Source organism: Nematolebias whitei, chromosome 9 (assembly GCF_014905685.2).
Source record: "Nematolebias whitei isolate Nwh7 chromosome 9, NemWhi1, whole genome shotgun sequence".
NCBI lineage: Eukaryota > Metazoa > Chordata > Actinopteri > Cyprinodontiformes > Rivulidae > Nematolebias > Nematolebias whitei.
The window spans coordinates 35,706,680-35,721,750 of record NC_056506.1 but is presented as its reverse complement, the minus strand read 5'-3'; the positions used below and the strand labels follow the sequence as shown (position 1 = coordinate 35,721,750).

At 41.5% G+C, this 15,071-nt stretch overlaps 1 protein-coding gene across 1 annotated transcript in view; it reads left to right on the top strand.

The window, feature by feature from the left end:
* The first annotated feature begins 454 nt into the window (after nucleotides 1–454).
* Nucleotides 455–15,071, top strand: part of LOC119414244 (receptor-type tyrosine-protein phosphatase S) — a 100,675-nt gene continuing 86,058 nt past the window's right edge. The window contains exon 1 of the mRNA XM_037681343.1: nucleotides 455–662. The gene's annotated coding sequence lies outside the window, so the exon portion shown is untranslated. The remainder of the gene's footprint in view (nucleotides 663–15,071) is intronic.

The window sequence follows — 15,071 nt, the reverse complement described above, 5'->3', positions numbered from 1 at the left end:
ACATTATGGCAATCTACAGGGGCTGCAAGGTGCTTATCTTCAGTTTAGGCCCGCGGGGGTGGGGGAGAAACAGGGTGGAAAAATCTGTCACCAATAAGCCCAAGCTACATCAGCAGCCCAGCACCAGTCAACCATCCCGGGAGAGCTGGAGGGGGTGCAGGGGCGGTGGGAGCTGGTAATGGGTGATGGAGGGAGAGGAGGAGAGGAGGGATACGGTTGCTACTGGAGATCTTGGCTGCATCACGTCATGTGAACAGGGAGGTGGGGAGGGGGGTGGGCTCTGGTGAGAAAGAGATAGAGAGAGAGAGGGGAGGGCTGAGAGGAAGAAGGCAGGGAAGTATCGCACCGAGCAGCAGGATTCTGAGGCCGTCCGAGAAGCGATGCTCCCCCGACCGAAGGGCTGAGGAGACCCCCCCGCTGCAGAGCTCCATCAGCCGCAGACAGTCTGGAGGAGATGCGCCCCGGAGATGTGAGGAGCATGCAGCCTCCTCTTCCTCCTCCTCCACAAAGAAGGCAGACGCTCCTCTGACTCTGCTGGATTACATCTCCCCCCAGCTCTGCGCTCGGAGGAGGCTCCAGCCGCACATCTCCCCCCCCACCCCCCCATCCTCCCCATGAATGTAGGGGCAGACTGCGAAGAACAGCGAGCACTTCTCATCGAGGTGAGCTTCACTATGTTCTTGTGCATGTGCAGCTGCACCCCACCCAGGCTGCCCAGTCTCACTGGGCAGGCTGAAGGTAATGGGAGCAGATCTCAGACTGGGCTTCCTGCACGAACGCATCCATCATGTTGTTATTTGAGTTTATCATTTGCAGGAATACCTTTTGTCTCTGAGTTGCTTCATGACATGAACGTCTTGTTTGTGGGTTTGGATGAGGTTCTGTCACCTCCTCATTGTTGGTGGAGCAGGATCCTTGCAGACTGCCTTTGTTCCTCATCCTCTCTCATTTAAAGTGCCTCGTTTAAAACACCCTTTAATTAGGCAGGGGTTTAAGAACAAATACAAATTAAAACCAAGTATATAACAGAGAACAACAAAATGACACATTTTGTTTGTAAACACTTTAATTTGTCTTGGCTGCTTTAAAAAAAAAAAGTCAAGATTCTTTGCCCTGCTGTATTTACAGAGAGGTGCCATTATGATCATGTCATTTAGGAGGCGTGCATGGACACATTATGAATGCATGTGGGCCATTAGACTAATATTAGAATGATTTATTTATTTCTTTGGTGTGAAGGGCACCAGGTGGTGAAGCGGATGGACTTATTTAGCGAGAATGTTTTTGCAGACAATAGAGTGACTGCTGCATCTGTTTCCATCAAGCGTCCGATGTGCATCTGTGTGTTGTTTGGAATTAAACTCCAGACGATTTGTTTTTAACACAGCCGCTCAGTTAATGTCATTTAACGAAACATCTATTTATCCTGATGTTATTCTTTTCCAAAGATTTCTGCTGCTTGTTTTTCCTTCTCTCTCCTTTTTTTAAAAGTTTTGCAGGTTTAAACATGTAAACTCTTAAATGCATGTTGAGTTTTTTATTATTATTGTTATTTCTGCTACGTGGCTTCTGTAAAGTGGAAAATTGCTCTGCCGTGGTGAATCCGAGGGAGGTCTTCCTCCTCGCACGCAGATGGACCGTTTTCCCCGAGGCTCTGTGTATTTGCTGGTTATTGTTCCAGACCATTTCCACATCCCTAATTATTATAATCAGTCATTTTTACGCATGGATTCCTCTCTTTAGTGCACCTCTTGATTGTTGCTGACTTATCTCCGCTCGGGCCAACAAAGGAATGGACAAGGCTCTGCACCTTCCTGAGACAAACAGAACATTTACCTTCTTCTGAAAGGGAAACAGATTCATTGAATTGGCAGATTTCTTCCGTTCGTCATTGGAAAACAATTAAATATTTGCGAACAGTTGTCTGAACGTTTACAGCCCTGTTGGAGGGTGTTATGAAATGATGGCATGGTTTGTGATGACGTTAATAGATTGTCGTGGGGTTCAACTGCAGGCCGTAGTGGGTTTTTGCTCCATCCAGACAGAAACAGCTGGAACTCCATTCAGATTTGAAATGTCTCTGCTGAAGCCGCCTTTGTTTCATGTAAAAGGCTGTACTGTATAGTCTCAGACTCACAGCAGCATTCCTCTTTATCCTGCCCTGTGTTACATTTTATATTTTGGTCCATTAGCTTTGCTTTGCACCAGTCAGCTGGCAGGAAGGAGAACATGAAGGCGAGCAACTTTGATGCTGCGAGCGTAGCCACCTGTACTACAGGCAGACAGACTCTCTGTTGTCTTGGCGTTGATATTAATTGACCTTTTCAAAGCCTTCCAAACAGCCATGTTTTGGCTGCTCTGCTTCTCGTCTTGTTTTATTCAGAGGCTGCAGAAAATAGTCCACATCCGGCATGCAGACCGGAGCAGCTTGAGCAACGCGGCTGGAATGAATTGATTTTCACGACATCATTTTCATATTGTTATTTAGACAGTTTGAACTCATTACTGTGCATGTTTTTATTAATTTGACTGCAGCAGTATTAGATGTTTGCTATAGAGGAAAAAAGGGGCTTTGATTGGTTACGGAAATAAAAGCAGGATCAATATTTGGAACAGTTCCACTTCTAAGGTGCATGTTTCTTTATTTCCTAGCTTAAGCTTAATTTAACTGTGACATTTAAAGCCGTACATAAAACCATTTTAACGTTTATCTGACGATGCCAAAATGCTGTTTAACAAACTCCCGCTGTCCAAACAAGTAATTTAGACCAGATCATGAATTGAAAGCAGGTCTGTGGTTCATGTTTAACATGCAAGAAGAGTTTTCAGAGCTGTAATTAGCAGTAAATTTCAGTGCATTTAGCATCGTTTTGATCGCATTCTGTGCGATGCTACATACATTAGTCACCTAATGAGGTATTTGCCAGAAAATACTTCTCATTGTGCTGCGTTTCTGTTTTCAGCAGTAATGGCCTGACATTAGATTACTTAAATGAGCACAATTATGTCGTAGTTTTAGTGATAATTGTGAATGAGCATCTAAAAGCGGTTTTGTTCAATAGTAGAAATTAAAAAAACATGTCATAGCAAAGCATATACATGCTGAAAGGCTAATTCTTTGAACGTGAAATACCTTTGTTTAAAGGGATTAACAATTATTATTTAACAATATGATATTACTGTGTTACTGTATCAAATTGTTCCAAAATTTTTATTGTAAATGAAGACACATTTTTTGTCAAGATGAGACACAAACAATTAACTTGTCTTGCATGATTTTGACTCATTTCAGGTGGACTAACAGCATAAAAATGCAATAATATACAAAATAAAGGGTAATATTATGGGAATACAAGAAACTAATTTATCAGAACAAATGTGACTCAAATGTATTTCTGCTACAACAGTCAACACTAGATAATACACTGCCTGGCCACAAAAAAAAAAAACTTGCCACCTGGCTTTAACTAAGCAAATGGGTACGAGCCTCCTATTGGATAATTACTAGACGATTATTTTTCAGCTGGCAACAAGTTATTTATCTCCAACTGGTGCAATGAGTTGCTTTTCATTTCTTAAACAACCAGGTCGAAAGATACATTGCGTGGTCGTGGAAAAGATGTCAGTCTGTTTGAGAAAGGTCAAATCATTGGCATCAAGCAGAGAAAACATCTAAGGAGATTGCAGAAACCACTAGAATTGGGTTAAGAACTGTCCATTGCATTATTAAAAACTGGAAGGATAGTGGGGACCCATCGTCTTCGAGGAAGAAATGTGGCAGGAAAAAAATCCTGAATGATCATGATCGGCGATCACTTAAACGTTTGGTGAAATCAAATCGAAAAAAAACCAACAGTAGCACTCAGGGCTATGTTTAATAGTGAAAGTAAGAGCATTTCCACATGCATAATGTGAAAGGAACACAAGGGATTGGGACTGAACAGCTGTGTAGCCTTAAGAAAACCACTAATCAGTGAGGCTAGCTGGGAAAAAAAGGCTTCAATTTGCTAGGGAGCATAAAGATTGGACTCTGGAGCAATGGAAGAAGGTCATGTGGTCTGATGAGTCCAGATTTACCCTGTTCCAGAGTGATGGGTGCATCAGGGTAAGAAGAGAGGCAGGTGAAGTGATGCACCCATCATGCCTAGTGTCTAGTCATCAATGCAAGAGCTTGGTGAAAAATTAATACAACACTGGATGGAAATAGATCTTGTGACATCGCAGAAGCTTATTGAAACAATGCCACAGTGAATGCATGATGTAATCAAAGCTAAAGGCGGTCCAACGAAATATTAGTGTGACCTTTGGTTTTTGGGCCAGGCAGTGTATTTTCTTGCTTTAGAAATAAGTCCCAACACCAACAGGTCAACAATTGAACTATGGAAGGACAACATTCCTGCAGTGCACATCTAAACCAATTTAAAATCCTAAACATGCCGAGGGATGAAAGCTCAAATAAAAAAAGATTAATATTAGAAAAGTGCACATGGAAGTCAGAGGTTAAAATGGAAGATTAAAATTTAAAGCACATGAAGCGAAACAAAAATGATCAAGTAAAACGGACAGAACTAAAATGCAAAGACTGGGGGGAGCCTTGTAGTGTTATTCATTTGCCTTTAATACATTTTTTTTTTTCATTCAACCTTTATTTACACAGGCTAGTTTCATTGAGCCATGGGAACTTATTTACAAGAGAGACCTGTTCCAGACAGTAGACACTGACAATAATAACCTAACTTTGATGCACAAGTAACAAGTGTTTTTTTTTCATAGTTGGTTAATAAAATGTCGACATATTCAGGAATAATTATCCAAAAACCATAAATGACATACATGGTTATAAATATTTATATAAACGCACATTAGATTAGGGGTGCGTTGGGCAGTGCAGTGGTTAGAGCTGCCTCACAGGAAGCAGGTTGCAGGAAGTCCTTCCAGCCTCTCAAAGCAGAATTTGCACGTTCTCTTCTTGTGCATGTGGGTTTTCTCCAAGTACTTTGGTTTCTTCCATCTGACCTAAACTGGACTGGACGGGGTGGGGTACACCTGTTCAGGGTGGATCCCACCAAGTCCAGACAGCTGGACATGAGCACCAGCACCCCGTGAACCAGAAACAAGATGTGGGTAAAAGACAATGGATGGACAGATAGATGATGTGTTACACACTCATTATACCCGCCAGCTTATGCAGATATGTATCAGAGTCTCAGTCAGTTTCTTAGGATCTCTTTGCAGAGTCAGACCCATAATTACCTTTTTTTTTTCCAACCATGAGGCTATCTCCAATTATGTGTGTGTTCATCTTGTCTCTGTGTGTGCATACATGAGTGAAGACTAAGAGATGGGTTGTGACTTGACTGATGCCCTTCTCCTGATGAATCACAGATTCTGATGTGTCAGCAGGGATGAATAATGCACACTGCTTGCCTCTACCCCCCCCCCCCCCATCTCTTCTCCACCTCTTGTCTTCAGCCATTTTCCTCTCTTAAAATCATACCTGCCACATCTGAAGACATCGCTTCCTTCCCCTTTCCGCTGCTCCCTTTTCTTGTCTCCGGGTTCTGCTGTTCTGCCGCCGTCTCGCTGTCCTCTGGTCAACCCAGCTCCCAACAGCTAACTCATTCTTTCCATCAAGCATCACAGAAAGTCCCTTGTTGCAAGCCAAAAACACAGATTCAGAGCTTTTCCTGACGAAAATGGCAAAACGAAGATGTATGCAGTTCATTATTCAATCGCGGGTCAAGGCAGCGAAGCTATTGACACTGTTTGACAGTTATGTCCCTGACTGACAGGAGTCATTAGAGGGCTACGGTTGACTGACGAGGCCTAATATAGCCGGAGACAAACTGACTAATCAGAACCTGTAAAACGAGAGGGCCTCTTTGAAGTGTGCAACTCGCTGCCAATAAATGTTCAAATGCTAGAATCTTGTGTATGCACCATGCTTCAGGCGCTTGACAAGTCCTTAGGTGCATCTTCAGCTTCTGCAGTGAACGCCTCTCACTGCATGTAAAGTAAAACCGGTTAGGATGAATTAATTTGCATTGGAAAGATGCCAAAACACCACTGAGGTTTTGCAGATCTTCAAGTTTTATGACTTTATTTGGTTTTCTTTATTTAGTGGAATGAAGCCACATGCAGTAAACGCAAACGCATGAAGCTAAATGATATCCTTGTAGCTTTTCATAAACTATTTTTGTCACAACTAGGGGTGCACCGATTGCAGTTTTCTGGCCGATCACCGATTTCTAAAAAGTCTGACCTGCCGATCCCGATTTTGTTTTATAAGCAAGTCTGTCAGGTGTTATAAGGTCACAATGCACCTTCAATTTTCCAATATTATTTTATTGAAAAACATCCTTGAACAACATCCTAGAAACAATACAAACTTGTCTTAACTGGCCTTGAGGTAGTGCAATGAAATATAAATGAAGTTTAGACAATTGTTAAAACTACGAAAATCTGTAAAATCGGTTTATTGTGCAAATATTGGCCGATTTCCCAAAATTAAGGAAATCGGTGCCGACAAATCGGCCAGCCGATTTATCGGTGCACCCCTAGTCACAACCATTATGTCATTATTCCTTAGATAATCCTTCCTTAGATATAAAACTTTACTAATGGGCTTTTATACCTTTGTGAATGTTCCTGTAAAGCGCCCTGAGACAACTTTATGAATTGGCGCTATATAAATAAACTGAATTGAACTGAATTAAATTATGCTGTATATGTATATGGATGCTAGGAAATGCCTTGTAACTGCGACTTTCCTTCCCTCCATGGACTATGGTGACATTATTTACATGAACGCTCCTACAAGAACCCTGCAGATGTTGGACTCTGTCTATCATGATGCGCTAAAATTCATAACTGGCTGTGATTATCGTACCCATCACTGCACCCTGTATTCACTGGTTAACTGGACATCATTAACTTCATGCAGACTCTCCCATTGGTATATTTTCATCTTTAAATCACTTCTTGGTCTGTTGCCTTCATACATCTCCTCCTACATGTCTTTGTGTGAGTGCAGCTACAGCGTGCGCTCTCAGGACATTATTACATGCAGTGTTCCCTCAATGAGGACTGAACTTGGCAAAAGGGCTTTTTCCTACTCCGCTCCTGTTTCCTGGAATACCTTGCAAAAAGATCTGACGCGCTCGACCTTGACCCTTTCTAAGTGGCTTCAAACATTAAATTCCTGGGAAAAACCAATGCAGACGTGTTCCTGTTTTTAGTTTTCTACATCGCCTTGCAAACTAGCTGTTGTTACTTTTTTAAATGCCATTTTATTTTCAATTGTTATTCTCAATTTGTACGCATCCTTTTATGATTGTCTTTTGTTGTCTTTGTTGTTCCATTGTTGTCATCACTCTTTGTTAAAATCAGGTCTCTCTTGTAAATGAGCCCTCGAGGCTCCATAGGATTAACCCGTATAAATAAAGGTTGAATGAATGTGACAAAAAGTATGTAGGCAGGTTATACAGATTTATGTATTATCTATATTTTTTTCTTTCATTTTGAACCCATATGGGCAGAAAATTAATTCAACCTTTATTTAGACAGGTTAATCCCATTGAGTCTCGAGGACTCATTTACCAAAGAGATCTGATTTCAACAAAGAAAGATGACAACAATGTACAACAGTGACAACAATAGACGATCATAAAAGAGGTATACAGTTTTTTTTTTTTTAATGAATGTAAGTATTATTTTTGAATTTGTTTAATCTGGTGTTTATCTCTAACCTGTACATTTCTTTCGAACTTGGTTGTTAAAAGGATAAGCATTCAGTTTTGGTCAGTTACGTATAAGAAAGTATGAAATGAAGTTTTCCAAACCTTTAAAGTCAAAGAGCTGTTTGAAAATAAATGTTGGGATTATTCCAGTGAAACGTCTAGCGTCCTTCTCAAGCAAAACATCCATTTTTCTCTAATAAAACTGCATTTGGGTGCTAATTAAAGCCTTAAAATTACATCTCAGCTGCTTCAGATTACAAATGCTTACAATCCACATCTTGAAAAACATCCCTTCATGCTTTAAAAATGGTTGAAATGGTTCCAAGCACTAAAATAGGCCACCTTAGCTTCTTTTAATATGCAAAGATCTATAAATATGCAAATTAGCCCTTTCTCTAGCGTTGTTAATCACCAGAATTCAGCTGCTCAGCACTGTTCAAACACTCTTGACTCCGTGTCTTGTTAGTGAACAGGTCACAGCATTTTGCTAATGTGGGATGAAGTCCGATAAAGCAGGTCTGACATGTTTCACACCTACAAGTTCACAGAAATGGGGAATGTTGTTGAATGTTGCGATAGATGAAGCTTTTGTCCTTGGGTACTCATGTCCCAGGAGAAATTGATAGTCGGCCTGTCTCCGAGGCCGTCGGGAGTCAGATTTTCCTCACCCTGGACCCTTGAGCAAAGCCCTTAACTTCCACCATCTGCTCCCCTGGGCACTCTATGACGGCTCTCTGCTCCACACAGAGGGCTGTGGTAGCTCGGTGGTGTCTGGTTGTGTCAGGAAGGACATCCGGCATAAAAATAATTGCCAAGTCTTCATGCGAGTTTGTTCACTGTGGCGACCCCTGAAGAAGGGAACAGTTGAAAGAAGAAAACAATAAAGCTTAGATTTTATGAGGAGTAGCACTTGGGGGTGGCGCAGATAGAGCGGCCGCCTCTCAGCGAGCAGGTCGCTAGTTCAATATATGGTGGAAGCTGTGGATGAGTGGTTAGAGCAGTTGCCCTCCAATGGGAGAGTTGGGGGTTCGACTCCACCAGCAGTCAGTGTCCCTGGGGAAGACACTGAACCCCTCATTGCCTCCGATGTGTGTCCCATCAGTGTATGAATGTGATAAAGCACTGATTATGCTTTGTACAGTAGAGTGCTGTATGAATGGGTAAATGAGGACACAGATTGTAGTAAAGAGCTTTGATTTTCTTGCAAAGATAGAAAGAAATTATATAAGTACAGTCCATTTAACATTTATAGGTCAGAGTAAAACAAAGATTTTGGTATGTCTATCTAAGCTACCAATAAAAGAACCAGCCTTTCTTAAAAACTCTCTCCATACAGGATAGAAAAGAGATTATTGTCCTGAAAACTTGTGGCTCTGTTCAATCATTACAACTCACGGAAGAATAAAACTTGAACGTTTCAAAATGAGCCACCCTTCAGGGCCAGCAGGGGCACTTCACAGGCTCTGATAGGTGTGTTTGGGTGGTGCAAGTGGAGGGGACCGGCTGACGTGGCTCTTATATACAGCTCCACGTTTGTTTGTGGCATTGCATGATCACTCTGTCCTCGCTGCTCTGATGGATGCCAGTTTGGATGAAGTATTTGACGGAGAGAGAATAATGGCTAGTCATTCGTGGAAAGCATCCGTGTGCGAGTCTGTTTCCCTTGACGTGCGTTTCATCTCTTCCCTTACCCAGACACACTCTCCTGTCTGATTTTGGCTTCGAGACGGAGGACAAATGCACCTTTTTCTGGCCCATTAGTCTCGTTTTCAATTCTATTCACAACTTTATCGTCCCTCAAGGAGAAATTCATTTGGCGTCACAAATCTCATCTCCATCAGGAAGTCATGCGATGGCTGGTTAGTGACAGAACTGCTGGGGCTGGTCATCTGTGTAAAAGGGCTTCGTTCACACACGGTATAAAGAAATTTAAATAGCATCTGCTCATTTATGTTGAGTTATTTTTCCTTGTAGAAAGGTGTGTTGTCCAAAGCTTAATTAGCACAGCAAGCTGTTTTCTACTTTTTGGTTAAATAAGAAGATGTTTTTAATTTTTTTTTGTCCTTTAGCTTTATTTATTTATTTTTATTAGTGGAATTTAAGGTTCACAGCTTCTGACATCACCAACGTCCAATTGAGGTTATTAGACATAATACAGGAGTCCCACTCGTGCCTATTTAGGCTTTCACATTTGATTCTGGGTATACAAGTGACTGCCTTTTAGTATAATAAAGAAAAACCTTCCATTGTTATTATTTTTATTATTAACAATTATGCAGGCTAATCCCTTTGAGATCACAGATCTCTTTTGCAAGGGAGACCTGATGGACTGGGAGCAAACCAGAGTAACCTCATAAACCTGAGAAAATGCAAACTGTACATAGAAAGACCTCAGGTCCTAGCCAGGGATTGAACCCAGGACCTTCTTGCTGTGAGGCAATAGTACTAACCACTAATCCATTGTGCCGCCCTCCTCATTATAGTTACGTCTTGGTGCCACAGGTAACTACTACCTAAATACCAAACAGAACGGAGTGGGAAATGTCTGTTAATGTTCTTTAAATGATCTTGGTGTTTTGCAGCACAGTCTTGCAGTTAATGAGCCCTCGGTGGAAAACTCGTCATGTGATCACGGCAGACAGGTGATACCATAGTAGCACAAATCCACAAGAGAGAGTGGGTTTCTTGGCAAACAAAATGGTGTGTCTCTGGGAAACTTAATAAGGACGTCCCAAAAGGATATTTACATAAGTGGAAAATAAAAAAAAGAGCTGGCTCATGACTGCAGAGCACAAGTTAACAGTGAATGCAATTTTTGACCAGTGGTGGCACAGATCTGATAGAGCAGTCGTGCTACCGCCATTTGAATCCTCTTTTGTTGTTTATAAGGATTTTGAATATACTTTCGCAATTAAAAAAGACGTGTCGAATGTAAATAAAAACAGTCTGCAATAATTAGCAAATCTCATGAACACCTACTTTATTAATAATGGAAATATCACATTTTTAGGAATAAAAATGAGGCGAGTTCGAATTTAATGGCATCAACACATCTATTTAAAAAAAAAACAAGACGGGGCATGTTTGCCACCGTGAAGCAGAACTTCGTATCACAACAGTCTGTAAACAGCTTGGAACAGAGGAGAGCAGCTGCTGGAGGTTTTGGAGAGGAAGCTTGTCCCATTCTTGTCTGACGTAGGATTCTAGCTGTTCAGCAGTTCTGAGTCGTCTTTGTTAGATGATTTTCTTTCATCATGATTCATTAAATGTGTTTAATTGGTGAGAGGTCTGGACTGCAGGCAGGTCAGTTCAGCACCCAGACTCTTCAAAAGAAAAAAAAAAAGTTGTAAGCTCAACCATCCAGTAGATAACAACAAAAAATTGTGCCATCTGGACCTGTTTCTTTAAGTGAGAAATGTTTTGTCCCCCATCGAAATGTTCCCCCATGAGGAAGTCCTCTGGATGGGGCAAAGCCATGCTGTTGTAATCGATGCAGTATGCTGTTTAGCATTGTCTTGCTGAAATATGCAAGTCCCTTTTTGAAAAATAAAATAAATAAATGGATGAGAGCATATGTTGTTCGAAAGCTTGTACTTTTCTGTTTTTCCAAATGCGTAAGCTTCCCATGCCATAGGCACAATCAATGCAAGGCTCAATGCACCCCTATACCACCAGAGAGTTTGGCTTTTGAACTGTGACCTGATAACAGGCTAGATGGTCTTTTTTCCTTCTGTATGAAGCATAAGGCATCAGTAGTTTCTGAAAATAATTTGACATTTTAATTCTTTGTTGTGTTTGCAGGTAATGATTTGTGGAAGTGTTCTGGAGCCCACGCAGTGATGTCCATAACAGAATCAGACCAGTTTTTAAGGCAGTGTTGTCTGAGGGCCTGAAGATGAAACTGACATTCAGTCTTGTCCTTTGAGCTCAGAGATTTCTCCAGATTTTTTAAACATGTGGATGATATTATGATCTGTAGATGAGGGGATTTTCAGTCTTCCCATCTTTTTGTTGAAAATGATGGTTTATAATTTATAATTCCCCTTATGCATGCTCCCTCAAAACTTGGCAAAAAGGCTGACCACAATAAAAGGCCACTCTAAAATGTGCAGTTTTATCATACAGCACATGTTGTGATAGAGTATCGACATTCCTGCAGTCAATATGTCAACTACACGCTCCCTCAAAACACAACATCTGTGTCATTGTGCTGTGTGATAAAACTGCACATTTTAGAGTGGCCTTTTATTGTGGTCAGCCTAAGCCACACCTGTGGAATAGCCATGCTGTCCAATCAGCACCTTGATATTCCACACCTGTGAGGTGGAGGGATTGTCTCGACAAAGGAGAAGTGCTCACTAACACAGATTTATACAGATTTGTGAACAATGTTTGAGAGAAAAATGCTTTTTGTGTATGTAGAAAAAAAGTCTTAGATCTTTGAGTTCAGCTCATGAAAAATGGAAGCAAAAACAACTTTTTTGCAACTATATTTTTGTTCATTATACATCGTATTCCACAAACTAGTGAACTCTTGCCCATCTGTACTTCTGATATAATAAGCCTCTCTAAAATGCCTCTTTTTATGCATGGTCATCTTACTGACCTGTTGCCAATCTAACTTAAGTTAAAGTTTGTTTAAAAAAAATCTTTTTTATTTGCACCACCTAATTTTACAGCCTTTTGTTGCCTTTGTCACAACATTTTTTTAGACGTGTTATTGCTTTGAAATTCAATATTACCTGATTTCTTTTAAAAAAATCAATTCAATTCAATATATTTTATTGATCCCCAAGGGGAAATTTCATTTCATTCGTTTCAAAATATACAATTTCCTACATTAAGCATTTACTATTATGTTCCATTGTGAATTAAATTTGCATTTATGTGATTTTGAAATTATTGCATTAAATTATTGTTTACATTTTACACACCGCCCCAACCTATAGAGTCCATTTACAAAAGTCTTTAAAGTGAAATGAGTATTGATTTTATGTGTAGGAATGTGGAGTTTTTGTGCTGTGATTTGAGAAAATCAAAGAGCTCTTTACAGAAGAGGGGTAAAATATTTCAAACGTATCATTACTGATGTACAACTTAAATATAAATATCAAGTGAATGAAGACACCGTCTGTTCTAAAAAATAATAATAATATAATTGGCTGCAGTGTATCCTGGCTGGTAGCGTATGTGTGTTACTTCATGGATTTAAGAATGAACCAGCAGTTCTTTTTTTTTTTTCATTCACATTAATTACATCTGAATTTGGGATCAGGCAATGATACGTAATTGTGCCTTTCTTATGTCAGAGCTGTTTAACTATTAGGGATGTACATGAAAGTGCATAATTATGTGGACATCAGTATGTATGTACAGTACGCTCTCGCCAGGATAAGAGTCTGTGCCAGTCTCGGATGCTAATTGGACAGGGAGTTAACAAGGATTCAAGCATCATCCGGCGTAATGAGCCACTGCACAGATGATCGGCTGCGTCTGAGGATGAAAAGGCAGCAGAGTGAGAGGTTGCTTAGAGGAAACAATGCTGAATGTTTGAGAGCTCTGTGGTCTTCTTTCAGTTGATTAAACACCATGGTTTAACAACATGATGAGGTGTCTGTATGGGGATGCAAATTCATCTTGTCCTTCCACTTCTGTCAGATTGCAAATTTGATCTGGTGAGACTTCATGTAGGGTTTAGAGTTTCAGCTGAAAAAGATGGAAACTGCAAGGTATTCACCCATTGTAGTGACATTTTGAACCACGTTTATAACATGAGAATTCATCCATCCATCCATCCATTTTCTTTACCCGCTTATTCCATTTTGGGTCACGGGGGTCGCTGGTGCCCATGTCCAGCAATCACTGTGCGAGGGGCGGGGTACATCCTGGACGGGTCGCAAGTCCATCACAGGGCCACATAGAGACAAACGAGACAAACAACCATTCACTCTCTCACTCACACCTAGGGACAATTTAGAGTTACCAATCAGCCTAACATGCATGTTTTTGGACTGTGGGAGGAAACCGGAGCACCCGGAGAAAACCCACGCATGCACGGAGAGAACATACAAACTCCACCCAGAAAGGCCCCTGGACCGGGGTTTGAACCAGGGACCTGCTCGCTGAGAGGCAGCAGCTCTACCAGTTGCGCCACCGTGCTGCCCATGAGAATTCATATATCAATGAATTATTTATACTGCTGCTGATCTCATGCTGCTGATTATCTCATGTTGCTGTATTCATTCATACCCATCTGCTCACCAGACTCATGTTCGGGCTGCTGTTGGTACGACAGATTATTTTACATTGTTAGTGTTAGTGTATATCTTGATCCTTACCGTTTCTTTTTATACTTGATATTTTGCTATTTTGCGCAGCACAGTGGCACAATGGGTAGAGCTGCTGCCTCTCAGCGAGCAGGTCCCTGGTTCAAATCCCAGTCATGGGGCCTTTCTGGGTGGAGTTTGTATGTTCTCTCCGTGCATGCGTGGGTTTTCTCCGGTTACTCCGGTTTCCTCCCACAGACCAAAAACATGCATGTTAGACTGATTGGTAACTCTAAATTGTCCCTAGGTGTGAGTGAGAGAGTGAATGGATGTTTGTTTTATTTGTCTCTATGTGGCCCTGTGATGGACTTGCGACCTGTCCAGGGTGTACCCCGCCCCTCGCACAGTGATTGCTGGACATGGGCACCGGCGACCCCCGTGACCCAAGGTGGAAGAAGCGGGTAAAAGATAATGGATGGATGGATGGATTTTTATATTTTTGGGTGTAACTGGGACAGTGCACACAATTTCGTTCCACCTCATGTGCCACACAAAGTTGACTTTTTATGACTAGTATTATTTGTTCATGCCCACTGCCCAAAGGTGAAGGCAGATAATAATGTTGTCTGTCTTACTAAAATATTGTGCAACCCACTGGATGAAAGTATTCATCTACAGCTATTTCATTATCCATCCAGCCATCCATTTTCTTTACCCGCTTATTCCATTTTGGGTCACGGGGGTCACTGGTGCCCATGTCCAGCAATCACTGTGCGAGGGGCGGGGTACACCCTGGACGGGTCGCAAGTCCATAACAGGGCCACATAGAGACAAACGAGACAAACAACCATTCACTCTCTCACTCACACCTAGGGACAATTTAGAGTTACCAATCAGCCTAACATGCATGTTTTTGGTCTGTGGGAGGAAACCGGAGTACCCGGAGAAAACCCACGCATGCACGGAGAGAACATGCAAACTCCACCCAGAAAGGCCCCTGGACTGGGGTTTGAACCAGGGACCTGCTCGCTGAGAGGCAGCAGCTCTACCAGTTGCGCCACCGTGC